The following is a 19,268-nucleotide window of genomic DNA, read 5'->3' on the forward strand; positions in this document are numbered from 1 at the left end:
ATTGGCAAGGGGAAATAGCACAGACTAAAGCTCTCCTTCCATCTTCCTGTGGCTTACATTTGGAAACGGCCAGTTGTGGGGCCATGCAGGTCACTGGAATTTTCACTTTCATGCATTTGAGGAGGAAATGGCAACCCACTCCAGTGTTCTTGCCTGGAGAATCCCAGGAACGGAGGAGCGTGGTGGGCTGCTGTCTATGGGGTCACACAGAGTCGGACACAACTGAAGCGACTTAGCAGCAGCAGCAGCAGCATGTCACAGGGGCTAAGTCAGAACATCCCAGATGAGGGGGTAAGTAGGCATTTATGGGGATACTGAACTTTTCCGATTTCTTAGTGTATCTTCCTCACATGCAATGCCTTTTTCACAGCAGGTGGTTAATAGGAAATAACAGAATTACAAAGTCAGTATACCTGCATTTCTCCAAGACTCAAGCCTCATTCCTTTGAGTTGACCCTGCTCTAATCTGTCTCACAGACACTGGGGAAGATGTATATGTATGGAATCTGGAAAACTGGGGAGAGACAGACATAGAGAATGGATATGTGAATGCAGGAAAGGAAAGGGGGAATGAGTTGAGAGAGTGGTGTTGACATATATCACTACCAGGTGTAAAATGTTAAACAGCAAGTGGAAACCTGCTGTCTAATACAGGGATCAACTCTGTGCTCTCTGATAACCTAGATGGGTGGGAAAGGGAAGTGAAGGGAGGTCCATAAATGAGGGGATATATGTACCCATACAGAGGATTCTAATAGCTCAGTCAGTAAAGAATCTGCCTGCAGTGCAGGAGACCCAAGTTCGATCCCTGGCTTGGGAAGATCCCCTGAAGAAGGAAATGGCAACCCACTCCAGCATCCTTGCCTGGAAAATCTCATGGACAGAGGAGCCTGGTGGGATACAGTCCATGGGGTCGCAAAGAGTCTGGCATGACTGAGCAACTAACACATACTTACTTACAGCTGATTCATGCTGTTGTACGGCAGAAACCAACACAACATTATAAATCAAGTAGACCTCAGTTTAAAAAATATATATAAAGGAAAAAATGTGTTTCAATATATCAATTCACCTTGACCTCTGCTCAAAGACCAGTGTGAGAGAACAAGGCAAAACCAAACAGAACAGAATTCTGAAGAGGGGACTCATAACATTTAGGTCACTGGATTGAAGTTTTGAGAAAAATATAAAGAAACGTCCACAGCAGCAGATGCGCTCCTTGTAGTTTTTTTAAGAGTGCTGCTAACTGTGGTCCGATCACTCTTTTGATGAATTATGGATCAAGTCCCTTAGCCCTGGAAGTTTGTCTGACAGTGGGTTTCTGTTTGGTTTTGATCAAGCTCTGATCTCTATGACTTACACCAATTTGAAAATTGAGAGTCCTTGGCAGAGTCTGAGTTTGGAGCTTGAACTAGCTGACCTAGTTTAAAATTCCCCTATTACTTATTACTTGTGTGGTTATGGTCTTAGGTGGTCCACCACTGCTTGCCTTCTCTGTAAGGCAGGGATGCCAACAGCTGCTGGGCAGAGCACTTGCGAAGCTCAGAACTCATCCTCCACACAGTTATTGGACGCAAGCTAAGTACTCAATATACGGAAGCTTTATGATTTTATTCCCTTGGTGCTATCCTTTTTACGACTGGCTGCCTGATTTGTATTTACAGCCACGTTATGGCCCGTGATTCGTTCAGCAGAAAACTCTCCTTCCTGCCCTCCCCTGGGAGGGGTTTCAGAGTTGTGATGGTGAGACACCCACCGCGTGGCAGGCCCTGTGCCAAACAGTGTGGGCACCGAGTTCAGGAGGCAGGACTCTGCTTGTCCTGGGCAGGAAGTATTCTGAAAATCAGCACAGGGAATGCACGTCACAAAGAGAAGCGCTAATGTCCCTGACACATTCAAAGTGTAAGTCCTAGATTTAGCCACATGAGACTAAAAGGACACTCGCTTTTATGGAAAACAGTAACTAACTAATTCTTTGCTCTTGCCTGTCTGGCTTCCACTTGACAAATTTCTTAGGGACTATCTATGATTTTCTACAAACATAGTGAAGCACATCTCAGCACATCGCTTTAGCTGAATTCCTTAGAGTAGGAGAGCTGTAGATGAGGCTCCTGATCTGAATATATGAGCCATGGGAAGCATGTTCTCCTCCCTTCAACCCAGCAGCAAATGCCTGGGCACTGAGACACATAGATGGGCCCGAAGGAGTAAGAGTTAGGTAGCAGAATGGAACACTTTCATGGTTTGTGGTGATCTGACTAGAAATATAAGGGGATTATAAGAAAAGCTTCAAAGACAAGCAGGGATGCAGGGACACTCCACTAGGATTGAGATAAACACCTCAGGACAGTCGTCTATCCTCAGTCCAGACAGCAGCTGCAGGTCTAGTGTGATCCAGCCCCTTCCTGCCTCTTCACCCCCTCTTGAGCTATCCTGCCCCCAACTCTCTCTACTCCAGGCTCAGCAGAATACTCAGCACATCCCAAACACGATTCTATCCAGCCTCTGGACCCATACAATGTGGCTCCCTTTCTTCAACCATTTTGCTGTCTGTTTGTTTACTCAAAGAGCCGTTTTTTTGTTTCCTTTTTTTTTCCCCTTGCCCTCCACACATATTTTACATGCCATTTCCTCAAAAAGGCTTTCAGATCACCACCACCCTCTAAAGCACATGAGGTCTGCATAGGCTCTTTATTTATTTTTTTCTGATTAGTGACCATTTTATCTTTCACTTACCAATACTGTCATCCTTCATGACTGGCAAAAAATTCATGGAAGAAGGAAACAGCCAGTCCATGGAAGTAATCACCTACAAGAATGTGACGTGAAGGAAGGGGTCCTATCTACTAGAAGGGCCCCTTGTTCTCTGTTCTGTGAGCTGGTGTTCCCCAAAACCTGGAGAATCAGTATGACAGTCTCTGACTCTCTCTGTCTCTGCACCCAGGCATGAGCACCCCAGCAAAACCACCATGAGCTCACCCAGCAACAGGTAAGAGCTCCTTCTCCCTAATGTCAGGCAGGCAGCAAGCAGTCATAAGCACCACGTACAGGGCAGGAAACATGATGAGCTGCAACTGTACTGTGTAGCTTTTTTGTGTGATATATCACAATTCTTAATTATGATGTATTTGTGTGATGATCAGTATAGGGCTTTTTCTTGACCAGCCTATCATTTAGTTCAGATTATTTCTATTTTGCTCACTCTCATGCCCCCAGCATACAGCACAAGGCATAGGAAAATATAAATACTCAAATATTTCAAATTGACTGGCTTCATTCCTACTGTGTAGAAGACACTGGGATGAGCACTGGGAGAATAAAGATCGTGGATAAACGGTTCCCGCCCCAATGTGCTGCCTCCTTTTAAATTCAACACCGTCCTCTGATCTATACCCAGGGCTCTTGTATGTCCAGGGAAGGAGATAAGAATGCTTAGTTTTACAAGTAAGGAAGCTGGTTTTCCTGATTCAGTATAGGATCAAACTCTTCCTATTTCAATGGCATTTAAAAATTTATTTTTCTTGGAATATAGTTGCTTTAAAATGTTGTGTTAGTTTTTGCTGTACAATAGAGTGAATCACCCACACATATACATATATACCCCCTTCCTTGTATTCCCTTCCAATGTAAGTTACAAGAGAGTGTTGACTAGAGCTCCCTGTGCTATACAGTCTGTTCTCATTAGTTTATTTTATCCATAATATCAATACTGTATGTATGTCAATCCCAATCTCCCAATTCCTCCCACCTCCCACTTGGTATCCATAAGTTTGTTTTCTACAGCTATGTCTCTATTTCTCCTTTGCAAATGAGATCATCTCTACCATTTTTCTAGATTCCACATATATGCATTAATAAAAAAAAAACATTTACACACTACTATTTATATAAGCTGGGCTTCTCTTGTGGTTCAGATGGTAAAGAATCTGCCTGCAATGTAGGAGACCCAGGTTTGATCCCTGGATAACCAACAAGGCCCCACTGTATAGCAGAGGGAAATCTAGAACATCCTGTAATAACCTACAAGGGAAAAGAATCTGAAAAAAATGAATAAGTTTATATGCATAACTGAATCACTTTTCTGTACACCTGAAACTAACACAACAGTGTAAATCAACTATACGAATTCTTTGAAAATGTCATTTTAAGTCTCAAGGCCATCATGAGCACAGACACCCAAATTTGGGTGCCCAAATCATTGCAGATGGTGACTGCAGCCATGAAATTAAAAGATGCTTAAGAAAAGTTATGACCAACCTAAACAGCATATTAAAAAGCAGAGACATTACTTTGCCAACAAAGGTCTTTCTACTAGTCAAAGCTATGGTTTTTCCAGTAGTCATGTATGGATGTGAGAGTTGGACTATAAAGAAACCTGAGTGCTGAAACATTGATGCTTTTGGACTGTGGTGTTAGAAAAGACTCTTGAGAGTCCCTTGGACTACAAGGAGATCCAACAAGTCCATCCTAAAGGAAATCAGTCCTGAATATTCATTGGAAGGACCGATGCTGAAGCTGAAACTCCAATACTTTGGCCACCTGACGCGAAGAGCTGACTCATCTGAAAAGACCCTGATGCTGGGAAAGACTGAAGGCAGGAGGAGAAGGGGACGACAGAGGATGAGATGGTTGGATGGCATCGCCGACTCAATGGGCATGAGTTTGAGTAAACTCCGGGAGTTGGTGATGGACAGGGAGGCCTGGCATGCTGCAGTTCATGGGGTCGCAAAGAGTCAGACACGACTGAGCGACTGAACTGAACTGAGGGCCGTGGCGAATGCAGAAGAGGATGTGTAGCCTTGATTCTTTCCCGGGTAGGAGCCACCCCTCTCACACACAGCTTGCTCTTTGTCCAATACTTTAGGCCTCGCCCGTACACTACATCATTGCCCATCCCTGGTGGAGTGAGAGCTGCTTTGTTTAGCACCTGAAGGGCATCAGGAGAGAGACAAAAATCCACTGAAGGTAGCAAAGCCAGGGGCTTTGGGGAGTAAGAAGGCTGGAGAGAGGAATGTCCCTGGGAGAGTTTACAGCCCAAGGGAGAGGCTGCAAGGGTGAAAGGGGACAGTGGACATGGGATGGGTGTGGGGAAAGATGCAGGGGACACTTGTGAAGCAGAAATGAATGCACTCTTTCCAGAATACTTCTTGCATACCTGCTATGTATTTGTCCCAGTTCTGAGTGCTGGGAAAACAACAGTGAGCGAGACATTCATAGGTCCTGCCCTCATGGACCTTACACGGTGCTGTGTAAGGAAAGTAAACTTAGTAGCAAGTAATCATCTAAAACATGACTTAAGGTGATGATACAAAAATAAAGGAGTGTATGGGGCCAGGGAGTCACTGGGGAGGGGAGGGGTGTGCGTGTGCATGCTTATGTACGTGTGTGTATGTGTGTGTGGATGGCGAGAGTGTGTGCTGTGCTAAGTCGCTTCAATGTTTCTGACTCTTTTGTGAGTCCATGGACTGTAACCCCTCAGACTCCTGTGTCCCTGGGAGTCTCCAGGCAAGAGTGCTGGAGTGGGTGGCCATTTCCTCCTCCAGGGGATCTTCCCGACTCAGGGACTGAACCCGTGTCTTATGTCTCCTGCACTGGCAGCCGGGTTCTTTACCTCTAGCACCACCTGGTGTATATGTGTGGGTTTTTGTGTATATGTGTATATATGTGTATCTATGGGTGTGTGAATAAGTATGTATGTGTGGATGTTTGTGTAATGTGTCTGTCTGTGTGGTGTGTGTATATGAGTGTTTATGTGTGGGTATTTGTGTACATGTGTGTATATGTGTGTCTGTGTGTGTATATGAGTGTGTATATGTGGGTGTTTGTGTATATATGTGTCTGTGTCTGTGTATGAGTGTTTATGTGTGGGTGTTTGTGTATATGTGTGTCTGTGTGTGTGTGAGTGTGTATGTGAGGATGTTTGTGTATATGTGTGTCTGTGTGTGTATGAGTGTTTATGTGTGGGTGTTTGTGTATATCTGTGTATATGTGTGTCTGTGTGTATCAGTATGCATGTGTGGGTGTTTGGGTATATGTGTGTGTGTGTGTGCATGTGAGGGTGTTTGTGTATATGTGTGTCTGTGTGTATGAGTGCATATGTGTACACATGGGTAGACGTGCATATACAGTGTCTGTATGTGTGTGTGTGTGAAAGGCTGCATTGGGTTGAAGAGCCAGCAGGAAAGACCTTTCTGAGGAGATGACGTGAGCTGAAAACAGGGTGAGGAAGGGGCCATCAATCAGGGGCAGGCTCAGGACGGTCTGGGAAAATGACAGGCAGGCGGGCAACCTGAGGCGTTTAAGAGACAGAGAGGAAGCACACGCAGCCACGCGCCCTTCAGTAGGAGCTGAGGGGTGGAGGAGGAAGACTGTTAACACAGGATGAGAGAGAGGCAGGGGTTAGCTCAGAGGGGCCCAGATCCCACCAGAGTCTTGTCACACAAGTTTCAGGAAAACACAAAATCCAACAGGGGCAAACAGGGGACAGGAAAGTGAGAAGGAAAATGAGGGCTCCAGGAAGGAGCCTGTGTCATCCACAGAGGCCAGGGGCTGTGGCTTCATCAGGGGGACAAGGCCATGTGGCAATGCTGGTGATGCTCCCTTAATCAGGGGATGAGGCGACGGGGCGATGCTGGTGATGCCCCCTCAATCAGGGGGACAGGTGCCCAGGAGGCAGACAGCAGCAATGCCATGCCCAGGCTCGAGGACGGGCAGCCCCACGCACACACGGCAGACCCGGCGGGGCATACCCAGGCTGGCTGGCAGCTCCGCTGCAGTGGAGCTGAGGCTCTGGGGTGGAGCTGAGAGTACATGTCCAGCCTCCACTGCCCCATAAGCCTGAAGCTCAGAATCTGTGCGCCTGTAGTAGAAATCTGGAGCCTTTTGCAGAAAAATAAAATTACCAGGAATAGAGCCGAATGGGATAAAATCAGGGTTCAAACACTGGAGATAAAGCCGACAGAAAGAGAACCAGGTGAGGGAGGTGATGGAGGAGGCAGGAGAAGGAGAGAAGACTCTCCCCTGGGGAGACCAATCCAGATGAGACAGGCCAAGCCTGCAGTAAGGCAAGCATCCAGAGAGACTCCAGGCTGCAGTCTTGGTCACCTGGGAGGGTGCATGGCACATACCTCTTTTGGCCAAAGGGGAACTCTCCCAGTCCTGCAAGATTCCCTGTGGTGGGCTCAAACTGGCCTGCCTCCTGATCCTTACATTGAAGCTTTCAACCCTCCAAACGTCAGAAGGCAACTGTATTTGAAGGCAGGGCCTTTGAACAGGTGATTAAGTGAAAATAAGGCTGGATCCTAACCCAGCCTGACAGGCATGCTTCTGAGAACACACAGCAACATCAGGGGCGACGCACGCAGGGAAGCCACAGGGAAAGGTAGCTGCTGCACGCTGAGGAGAGAGGCCTCGGGGAAGCACACCTGCCCACACCCTGACCGTGCCCTTCCAGCCTGCAGAACTGTGAGGCAACATGCTCCTGTTGCTCAAACCACCCAGTTCATGGTGTCTATTACGGCAGCCCCATGACCTGACACATTCCCTGATAATTTCTTAAGAGGAAAATTTGATAAAAAATGAAATCACAAGAAAAGACTATCTGTACACTGTGCTTGTGCAAATGCCAACATTTTCTTGAGTCTGAGGGAAATGACCAGGGATTCCAAAAGGGCAAGACTGCTTATCCAATGCCTCATTTTTTTTTCTTGAGCTCCACCAAAGCCGTTAATGTACACCACATGACATGTACCAGTTGATAAGTGGCATTCCACGAACACCCAACTTTTCTGAGTTCCTCTCGGCTTGCAGCCATCTCCCAGATTCTGTGCACAGTAGGATTTACTCATGTTGATGGGTGAAGCAAGATGCATTCCTTAATATCTCCCCCACTGAAGGCAGGTATTCAGCACTGAATTTCTTCTTTCCTTCTTTATAACAGGGAAACACCCTCAACACTATCTAGAGACACCTTTGAGTTGCATAACTTCTCTGTACCCTAGAGAAAGAATAGGGAACCTTCTCAGGCTTCAAGCATTGAAAACAGCATCTGTTGTGACTCAGATTGATTGTCAGCTGGACTCAAACTGGCTTCCACAGGGCCAGGAATCCTGGCTACTGATTCAAGCCATCCTCTCATCCACTTGCTGGTTAACTATGAAATGGTCTTGTGGTGTCAGCCTTTCGGACTAATTCTTCTTTTCTGACTCCCATGCTTCTTGACACATTCCCTGCCCTTTTCCTGTGCGAAGAGTAGGGAAAGAAAAGAAAAACAAAAAAACAAAAAAACGCAGCAACCCATTCTTGTCTAGGTAGTGCTGTGAGGAACACTTGACCTTCCTCTGTTCCCAGGAGAGACAGCAAAATATATGTCTGCAGCGGCAGCAGACATGTGTGGTCCAGAGATGCTTCAGGTGTTGGCTCCGTCAGAATCTCACCTTCCCCAATCATAAGGGTCGGCAGGTTTCTTGACCTTTTACTGTGTGTCATGTACGAAATTAAAAGGCACTTACTCATTGGGAGTAGAGTTATAACCAACCTAGACAGTATATTAAAAAGCAGAGACATTACTTTGCCAACAAAGGTCCATCTAGTCAAGGCTATGGTTTTTCCAATAGTCATGTATGGATGTGAAAATTGGACTATAAAGAAAGCTGGGTGCTGAAGAATTGATGCTTTTGAAGTGTGGTGTTGGAGAAGACTCTTGAGAGTCCCTTGGACTGCAAGGAGATCCAACCAGTCCATTCTGAAGGAAATCAGTCCTGAATATTCATTGGAAGGACTGATGCTGAACCTGAAACTCCAATACTTTGGCCACCTGATGTGAAGAACTGACTCATCTAAAAAGACCCTGATGCTGGGAAAGATTGAAGGCAGGAGAAGAAGGGGATGACAGAGGATGAGATGGTTGGATGGCATCACTGACTCGATGGACATGAGTTTGAGTAAACTCCGGGAGTTGGTGACAGACAGGGAGGCCTGGTGTGCTGCAGTCCATGAGGTCACAAAGAGTCAGACACAACTGAGCGATTGAACTGAACTGAACTGATGTGCTATATAACTTTTAGAGAGTGATTTAACCCTCACATCAGCACTATACATGGGTACCAGCATTCCACATGATGGAAGAGAATATGGTGGCACACAGAGAGCCAGTCACTTGTCCAACACCAGACAGGTGACAAGTAGCAGAGCCATGACCAGAAGCTCAGGACTCTGCCCACAGAAGAGCACTCTGAATCATCATCCTCTACTACCTTCCCTACATCCCCATGAAATTATTAATTTATACTAATTATTATTTATTATAGGAAATAATTAGGTGTTAGTTTTAAAAGGTCTTGTAGGTCTTCATAGAACCGTTCAACTTCAGCTTCTTCAGCGTTACTGGTTGGGGCATAGACTTGGATTACCGTGATGTTGAATGGTTTGCCTTGGAGACGAACAGAGATCATTCTGTCATTTTTCATATTGCATCCAAGTACTGCATTGCAGACTCTCTTGTTGATCATGATGGCTACTCCATTTCTTCTGAGGGATTCCTGCCTGCAGTAGTAGATATAATGGTCATCTGAGTTAAATTCACCCATTCCAGTCCATTTTAGTTCGCTGATTCCTAGAATGTCGACGTTCACTCTTGCCATCTCTTGTTTGACCACTTCCAATTTGCCTTGATTCATGGACCTGACATTCCAGGTTCCTATGCAATACTGCCCTTTACAGCATCGGACCTTGCTTCTATCACCAGTCACATCCACAGCTGGGTATTGTTTTTGCTTTGGCTCCATCCCTTCATTCTTCTAGAGTTTTTTCTCCACTGATCTCCAGTAGCATATTGGGCACCTACTGACCTGGGGAGTTCCTCTTTCAGTATCCTATCATTTTGCCTTTTCATATTGTTCATGGGGTTCTCAAGGCAAGAATACTGAAGTGGTTTGCCATTCCCTTCTCCAGTGGACCACATTCTGACTGGAATGCAAAAGTAGGAAGTCAAGAAACACCTTGAGTAACAGGCAAATTTGGCCTTGGAATGCAGAATGAAGCAGGGCAAAGACTAATAGAGTTTTGCCAAGAAAATGCACTGGTCATAGCAAACACCTTCTTCCAACAACACAAGAGAAGACTCTACACATGGACATCACCAGATTGTCAACACGGAAATCAGATTGATTATATTCTTTGCAGCCAAAGATGGAGAAGCTCTATACAGTCAGCAAAAACAAGACCAGGAGCTGACTGTGGCTCAGATCATGAACTCCTTATTACCAAATTCAGACTTAAATTGAAGAAAGTAGGGGAAACCGCTAGACCATTCATGTAAGACCTAAATCAAATCCCTGATTATACAGAGGAAATGAGAAATAGATTTAAGGGCCTAGATCTGATAGATAGAGTGCCTGATGAACTATGGAATGAGGTTCGTGACATTGTGCAGGAGACAGGGATCAAGACCATCCCTATGGAAAAGAAATGCAAAAAAGCAAAATGGCTGTCTGGGGAAGCCTAACAAATAGCTGTGAATAGAAGAGAAGTGAAAAGCAAAGGAGAAAAGGAAAGATATAAGCATCTGAATGCAGAGTTCCAAAGAATAGCAAGAAGAGATAAGAAAGCCTCCTTCAGCGATCAATCCAAAGAAATAGAGGAAAAGAACAGAATGGGAAAGACTAGAGATCTCTTCAAGAAAATTAGAGATACCAAGGGAACAATTCATGCAAAGATGGGCTCAATAAAGGACAGAAATGGTATGGACCCAACAGAAGCAGAATATATCAAGAAGAGGTGGCAAGAATACCCAGAAGAACTGTACAAAAAAGATCTTCAAGACCTGGATAATCACGATGATGTTATCATTCATCTAGAGCCAGACATCCTGGAATGTGAAGTCAAGTGGGCCTTAGAAAGCATCACTATGAACAAAGCTAGTGGAGATGATGGAATTCCAGTTGAGCTATTTCAAATCCTGAAAGATGATGCTGTGAAAGTGCTGCACTCAATATGCCAGCACATTTGGAAAACTCAGCAGTGGCCACAGGACTGGAAAAGGTCAGTTTTCATTCCAATTCCAAAGAAAGGCAATGCCAAAGAATGCTCCACCTACCACACAATTGCACTCATCTCACATGCTAGTAAAGTAATGCTCAAAATTCTCCAAGCCAGGCTTCAGCAATACGTGAACTGTGAACTTCTTGATGTTCAAGCTGGTTTTAGAAAAGGCAGAGGAACCACAGATCAAATTGCCAACATCCGCTGGATCATGAAAGAAGCAAGAGAGTTCCAGAAAAACATCTATTTCTGCTTTATTGACTATGCCAAAGCCTTTGAGTGTGTGGATCACAATAAACTGTGGAAAATTCTGAGAGATGGGAATACCAGACCACCTGACCTGCCTCTTGAGAAATCTGTATGCAGGTCAGGAAGCAACAGTTAGAACTGGCCATGGAACAACAGACTGGTTCCAAATAGGAAAAGGAGTACGTCAAGGCTGTATATTGTCACCCTGCTTATTTAACTTCTATGTAAAGTACATTATGAGAAACACTGGACTGGAAGAAACACAAGCTGAAATCAAGATTGCTGGGAGAAATATCAATAACCCCAGATATGCAGATGACACCACCCTTATGGCAGAAAGTGAAGAACTAAAAAGCCTCTTGATGAAAGTGCAAGAGAGTGAAAAAGTGGGCTTAAAGCTCAACATTCAGAAAACGAAAATCATGGCATCCAGTCCCATCACTTCATGGGAAATAGATGAGGAAACAGTGGAAACAGTGTCAGACTTTATTTTGGGGGGCTCCAAAATCACTGCAGATGGTGATTGCAGCCATGAAATTAAAATCTCTTACTCCTTGGAAGGAAAGCTATGATCAACCTAGATAGCATATTCAAAAGCAGAAACATTACTTTGCCGACTAAGGTCCGTCTAGTCAGGGCTATGGTTTTTCCAGTAGTCATGTATGGATGTGAGAGTTGGACTGTGAAGAAGGCTGAGCTCCGAAGAATTGATGTTTCTGAAATGTGGTGTTGGAGAAGACTCTTGAGAGTCCCTTGGACTGCAAGGACATCCAACCAGTCCATTCTGAAGGAGATCAGCCCTGGGATTTCTTTGAAAGGAATGATGCTAAAGCTGAAACTCCAGTACTTTGGCCACCTAATGTGAAGAGTTGACTCATTGGAAAAGACTTTGATTCTGGTAAGGATTGGGGGCAGAAGGAGAAGGGGACGACAGAGGATGAGATGGCTGGATGGCATTACTGACTTGATGGATGTGAATCTGAGTGAACTCCGGGAGTTGGCAATGGACAGGGAGGCCTGGCGTGCTGCGATTCATGGGGTCTCAAAGAGTCGGACACGCCTGAGGGACTGAACTGAACTGATAGGAAATAATGAACTATAGAAAATATTGTAGTTATTAATTTATTACAAGAAATTATTAATCTTCCTCGTTGCACAATGTTCTTTGAGCAGACGACCTCAAGGCATCAGGTGAGGTCTTCGATGTTAGTTAGCATTATAGTACCATCCCAAACCTAAAGAGTCCTTAGTAGATCCTATTCGGTCAAGAGAATTAGGCTAGTCATTACATGAGGGCCTTGGATGATCACAGTCATAGATGCATCCCCATCTGTCAATCCACTCTTTTGTACACAGAAAACAAAAGGGTCTCATACTAAAAGCAGAAGAGAAATGATACTTAAGGATCCTCGCCTAATTCTTGATGGGTACATGGAAAGATCCAACGTACCTGGTTTCTCATCAGGTGTTTTAGGAGAGACGATGCTTACCTTATCCAAAATCATCAACTCTATTGAGAATTTAATGTCTTTCTTTTTTGGTTGTGTTGGATCTTCCTTGCTGCACTAGGGCTTTTTCTAGGTGCAACAAGTAGGGGCTACTCTTTATTGCAGGGTATGGACTTCAGCTTCTCATTGTGGTGGCTTCCCCTGTTGTGGAGCACAGAACTTCTCTGGTGCTTGGGCTCAGTAGTTGCAGCTCTCAGGCTCTAGAGCATGGTTGCTCCGCCGTATGTGGTGTCTTCTGGGCCAGGGATGGAACCCGTGTCCCCCGCACTGGCAGGCAGCGTCTTTACCACTGAGTCACCAGGGAAGCCCTTGATGTGATTTCTTGACCTCCTAATTCTGAGAATTTTCCTAAGAATATGGTTTTCATTTAAGAAACAAATTGGAAGTGGAAGTTTGTGGCCTCCTATTTAATCTAAGTTATTGGAAAAATGAATTTTCAAGCCTCAGGAATATGTCGGGCAAACAAGTGATTTTCAAACATTGAGGGGGGATCATGTTTGAGGGTCCTGATCAACTTTTCATAACACAATAGCCAAAGAATAGAAAATAAAAAAGCCCTGAAAAATAGATATCACTGGGCTTTGTTATTCATGGATTTTGTATTTGCAAGTGCATTACCTACAGAATAGGTAAATATTTTGCAAAAGTCTATTTTTCAGTTATATATTGATGTTAACTGTGTCTTACAGGGGGTCACAGTCAAAAACATTTGGAAAACACTGAGTTGGGCCAATAGAAGTTTCATCAGGGAACAAAAAGATGCCTGAAAAGAGATAAGTCCTCATATTCGTCAAGTTTGAGAGCCATTGTACCTGAGGAGTCTCTGTGTGTGCACTCCATGTGTGCATTTTTTCCAATTTTTCTTCCTTTACTTCCAATGATAAACCATCTCAGAGGCCTGCCTTTCAATCCATTAAGTGGATCTTGCCTCCTTTTCTGACCCACTATTGTTGAAACATGCTTGCTTTATTTTCTCGGAACCTCTAAATACGTGATGTGGCCAAGTCTTCCTCAACTCATGGATCCCCCTTCTCTACCTCAGCCAGACCACCTTTCAGAAATATCACTCAGGTTTAGTACTTTGTTTATAGAGCATCACATCCAAACTCTTCTCTAGCCTTGGTTCTCCTGCCTTCACGACCGACATTTTCCAATGTGAATCTCATTTTTTACAAAACTTGGTCTTTTGAATGTGCCACATGCATACCATTACTATGTCTTTTGTTTTTTTAAAAACTTTTTGGCCACTCCCTGTGGCAAGTGGGATCTCAGTTCCCATATCAGGGATTCAACTCATGTCCTCTGCATTCAAAGCATTGAGTCTTAACCACTGGACTGCCAGGGGAGTCCCAATTTCTCCACTTTTGAGAGTTTGATGGACACCTATTGGAGTTTTTTTTTTTTTTAATTTATTTTTTATTTTACTTTACAATTCTGTATTGGTTTTGCCATACATTGACATGAATCCACCACGGGTGTACATGCGTTCCCAAACATGAACCCCCCTCCCACCCCCCTCCCCACAGTTTGATGATTGTTTCTGCCCTAGCTTTCTTCTCCAAATTCTATCTCAAGGCCTAAGGTTCTTTTTTTTTGTTGCTGCAGTTCAGACTCTGTGTTTTGAGAGTTCCTGGAAGGGAGACACTGTAATCTCTCTTCCTCATTACTGGCCTAGCCTCATTCCTAAATTATCTGTAATATTGTAAGCAGCTTGAGAGCAAGGCCTTTCTTCTATGTTAAGAGTTACAACACCAGTACTAATGGCATTACAGAGAAACTGCTGTCTGCCACATGACTCACAAACGGGTTGTTACATATATAATCTGCATTTTTTCTAAGCCTCTCAACAGCCCTGAAAAATAGATATCACTGGGCTTTGCTATTCATGGATTTTGTATTTGCAAGTTCAGTTACTCACTAAAATTAATTTCTAATTCACAAATCAAAGTTCATAGCTTCAAGAACATGCATAGAGTGGTGATTTTGAGTCACCCCATGCCCACATACCCAGCTTAGGTCACAAGACCATGCTCTGAGTTTGGGTCTCAGCCCACATACTGTAAACAAGTGTGTTTCATGGTCAATTTAATGCCCAAGGTTTTTTTCCCATGTATTTTGTGCTTTTTGATGGTAATGTCACTGTTGAAAATGGCTCCCAACATAGTGTTGGAGGATTATCTAGCATTCCTAAATTCAAGAAAGCTCTGGTATGCCTTAGAGAGAAAATATATGTATTAGATAAGCTTTGTTCAGGCATGATATGTAACAATAATGATGTTTTATATAAACAAATATATAATAATGAATATATGATAATAACATACATATTGTTATATATACATAAATAAGTCAAACAAGGTCATGTATTAATTGGTTGATGAAATTATACTACTAGATTCTTGTAGGAATGCATCCTGTATTTTCCCTGCTAGTAAATGATTCAGTATTCTTTCACTTATAGAATATATCTGCCATGACTAATGGGAATAGACTCTACTACTATTTACTCTTTAGATATGAAGAAATAAGGTACATAAAGATTAAGCAATGTGTCTGAAAACATCAACATAGTTATTGGACAAATTTCAATTTGCATGTCTGATTCAATTTTGTAAGTTCCATAGTTCCAGGTGTGGGTGGTGTAAACTCAACTTCCACTGATAGAATGTGACTCGGTATGAATTTTCCCAGGGGTGAAAAAACAAGTAAATGGATAAATCTTCTCTTTTTTTCTTTCTTTCTCTTAATTGGAAGCTTAGAGTACTTTTCTTTTTTGTAAAGCAAATTCCTCAAATATTACTATGTTATTCATATTCACTAATTACCTGAACAAATATTTGCATGTCTACTATGCTCCAAGTGCCAGCTTAAGCCCCAGGGACCTAATTGTCTTCTCAACAAATTTAAAATTTACTGCTGAAAGAGGCCTGGAAACAAATAATTTCACTGTTATGTGAAACACCTGCTCTAATAGGAGTATTTTTGTTGTTTTTCAGTCACTAAGTTGTGTCTTAGTACCAACAAAAAGACTCTTTGTGACCCAATGGACTGTAGCCTGCCAGGATTCTCTGTCCATTGGGTATTTACAAGGTTTCAAAAGGCAAGACAATTAGGAAAACACTGAATTTTGCCTGAGATCTGAAGAGAAGATTTTTGGACTAGAAATGCTTTTTGATCTGCATCTTGAAGGAATCTGCATCAGATTAGAAATAGGAAGACCAAACTACATCAGAGAACCAATAAGAGCAGAAATATGGCCATAAGGCCAAACTCCAGGGTTTGGAAAGAATATGCCTGAAGGGAAAAGGCTTTGGAATTATTTTCTACTAGCCAGTTTCCCAAAATAAAACTATTACTATGCTCTATCCCTCCAAGACATAAAGGCACACCTTATTTTTACCCTAATTTCAACAGATTGTGGCTATTCTATCTCACTTTCATCAATGTATCAATGGAGATAGAAGATTGATCAGTGTATTAATCTTTTACTGAATCTAGCATTACTAGGCATTTTACATAAAAAGCCTCACACAGAACTACACTTAAAAGAATGTATTCTCTCTAAAGAGTTTTACTTAACATCTCTTTGGTCTTTGCTCTTTCCCTAGTTTTTTAAAAAAGGATAAAAATTCAGTGGTGTCTATATAATTATTAATTTTGCTGTTAATTCAACAAATATTTGGTACACACCTTGTATAGTCTAGAATCTGCTAAATCCTATTTGGATGAGAGGGATTTGGAGCTAGGCTAGGATCCAAAGATTGATCAGAACTATTTCTTCTTTTGCAAAGATTCACAAATGACTGCTAATAACTCAAGATGTAAGGAGATACAGGAGGAAACGTGCTTCTGGCATGCAGAGGCCCAGATCTATTGAGAGATTAATTTAGAAGATGGAGAGAGACTAAGCCAGTCTGAAAGCACAGAGGAAGCTAAGGCCTGGAGCCAAGAGACACAGCACATCTAGGAGGCAGGAAGTGGTTGATTTAGCTCTAGGTCTGTGAAGGGAGAGAGTGGTTCATGTTCATGGCTGGAGAGACAGGTGATCCAGGTACTGCGTATACACTAGAAGGGAAGACACAGGCTTTGGGTTGTCTTTACGGCAACCCTGGAGCCCAGGTGAAGGGTTCTCACTTAATCATGACATAATCATGGCCATCCTAGGAGAGCCAATGGGGCTTCCCTGGTGGCTCAGCAGTAAAAGAATCCGCCTTCCAATGCAGGAGATTCAGGTTCAACCTGTGGGTTGAGAAGATCCCTGGAGAAGGAAATGGCAACCCACTCCAGTATTCTTGCCTCGGAAATCCCATGGACAGAGGAGCCTGGAGGGCTACAGTCCACGGGGTCGCAAAGAGTCAGACCTGACTTAGCAAGTAAACAAACAGGACAGCGCACATGATGAGTAGGGATGTAGGGAGAGATCCGAGGGAGTATGGAAGGAAAGAGGCCATGGAACTAATGCAGGCTGGGGTCACTGAAAGAAGGCAAAGTTAGGGTACAGGAGTGGGTTAATAGAGGAAAGACAGATGGAAGAAGCACAGAACTGGCTGACCCATCAGGAAAGGAAGAGAAGGGGAAAGTCCAGATGATATTACAGGAGCACCCTAAGGACCAGTAATTCTACCAAGGTGAAAATGCAAGAGAACATGGCACTTATGATGAATTTAATTTATGTCATATGAAGTCTGATGAGCCAAGCTAATCACAGGTGCCCAGAACCCCAGGGAGTAAAGGCATAGAGGTGCTGGGTAAGGCTGTCATCAAGCAAAGACAACAAATATATCCAAAAGATTTGTGCAAAATGGTTTGTGGAAGGTAGAATAAAAGAGGTGCAAAGTCCCCTGGGATTTCAGAGATGAGAAAGGTCATTTTCAGATGAAGTCTGGGGCTTGCAGGACTGGCCTTCAGAAAGACTTGCAGCAACTGCGCCTGGAGTGGGATAGGCAGACATGAAGAAGTACTTCCAGAAGAAGAAGGCTTCCAGGTGTCTAGAAAGACACCAGTCAAGACAGCAGAGTAGAAAAATGCAGCTCCTTTATGTGAGAAATGACCAGGACAGCAGCCTGCTGAGATTTTGTGTGCATGCCGAGGACTAACTACCAAGTAGGACAGAAAATCAGGAAGGTGTTTCTGACCAAGATAAAACAACACAATCACATTGCTCTATTTAAGTCAAACCAGCTGATGTCCATGACAAAGCCTCTGGTTAAACTAATCGTTTATGGAGTCCATGCCCTCCAATGAGAAGTTCATTTACAACATGACCCCAACACAACCTGGGTATTGTAATTTAAGTACGATTAAAACCTTAAAGTCCTACATTCTCGACAGTACAGAGAGGCCCAAGAGCTCAATGACTGCAGCTTTCTGCCTGATGTTTCCTTTGTAAACACAAGAATCTGCCGTTTTTTGAAATTACAACTTGTACTTTACGTCAAGGAGTTCACATGTAATTTTTACAATGTAAATGCTTGGATAGAAGTATTTCAGAACTAAGGAGAAAAGTTGTACTTGGCTTACTTTATTACATTTTTAAAACTGGAAAACTTTCATTCTTTGTAAAGCAACAAAGTGTTAGTTGATTAGTCATGTCTGACTCTATGCAACCCCATGAACTGTAGCCTGCCAGGCTCCTCTGTCCATAGAATTCTCCAGGCAACAATAGAATGGGTAGCCATTCCTTTCTCCAAATCTTCCTGACCCAGGGATCAAACCCCATCTCGTTGGAAAAGACCCTGATGCTAGGATAGATTGAGGGCAGAAGAAGAAGGGGGCAACAGAGGATGAGATGGTTGGATGGCATCACCGACTCAATGGACATGAGTTTGAGCAAACTCTGGGAGATAGTTAAGGACAGGGAAGCCTGTTGTGCTCCAGTCCATGACAGCCACTGAATAACTACAACAAAGTAATAAAAGTTTTGGGAGTTCCCTGTTAGTCCAGTGTGTTAGGAACAAGTACTTTCACTGCAAGGGCCTGGGTTTAATCTTTGGTAGTGGAACTAAGTTCCTGCAAGCACTGCAGTGCAGCCAAAAAAGAACAACAACAAAAGAATTGAAATGCTCAAATGACAGTATCTTCTCCTCTTCCTCTCTGCAATATTTTTACAGTTAGAAATGTATTCCTGGACACAAGTAATAAAATATTATATATACCACAGCCCCACTAATTCTTATTGCAGCTACTGTGAACACAATATTTATATAATTTAAGTAGTATATGAATCTCTATACAAATTAGGGCATAGATATTATTTATGAATAATTCCATGATACCAAAAAGCATTCTATTCCTCTTTCCCTTCAATCTCTGGTCAAAACAAAGCAAAACAACAAACAAACAAACAAACAAACAAAAAAAAAACACTGAAAAAACCCACCCTTTGCATTCTTTAAGTGAAATGCAAATAAAACTCCCAAAGGAAGAGCGGGCTGAAAGAAAATTACCTGATGTGGGAGTTTTGCCAAACTT

At 43.2% G+C, this 19,268-nt stretch overlaps 1 protein-coding gene across 1 annotated transcript in view; it reads right to left on the reverse strand.

Moving 5' to 3' along the window:
* ADGRB3 (adhesion G protein-coupled receptor B3) overlaps positions 1-19,268 on the reverse strand; it is an 880,035-nt gene that overhangs the window by 446,044 nt on the left and 414,723 nt on the right. The window lies entirely within an intron of this gene.

The sequence above is a fragment of the Oryx dammah genome, unplaced genomic scaffold (assembly GCF_014754425.2).
Source record: "Oryx dammah isolate SB20612 unplaced genomic scaffold, SCBI_Odam_1.1 HiC_scaffold_19, whole genome shotgun sequence".
Classification (NCBI taxonomy): Eukaryota; Metazoa; Chordata; class Mammalia; order Artiodactyla; family Bovidae; genus Oryx; species Oryx dammah.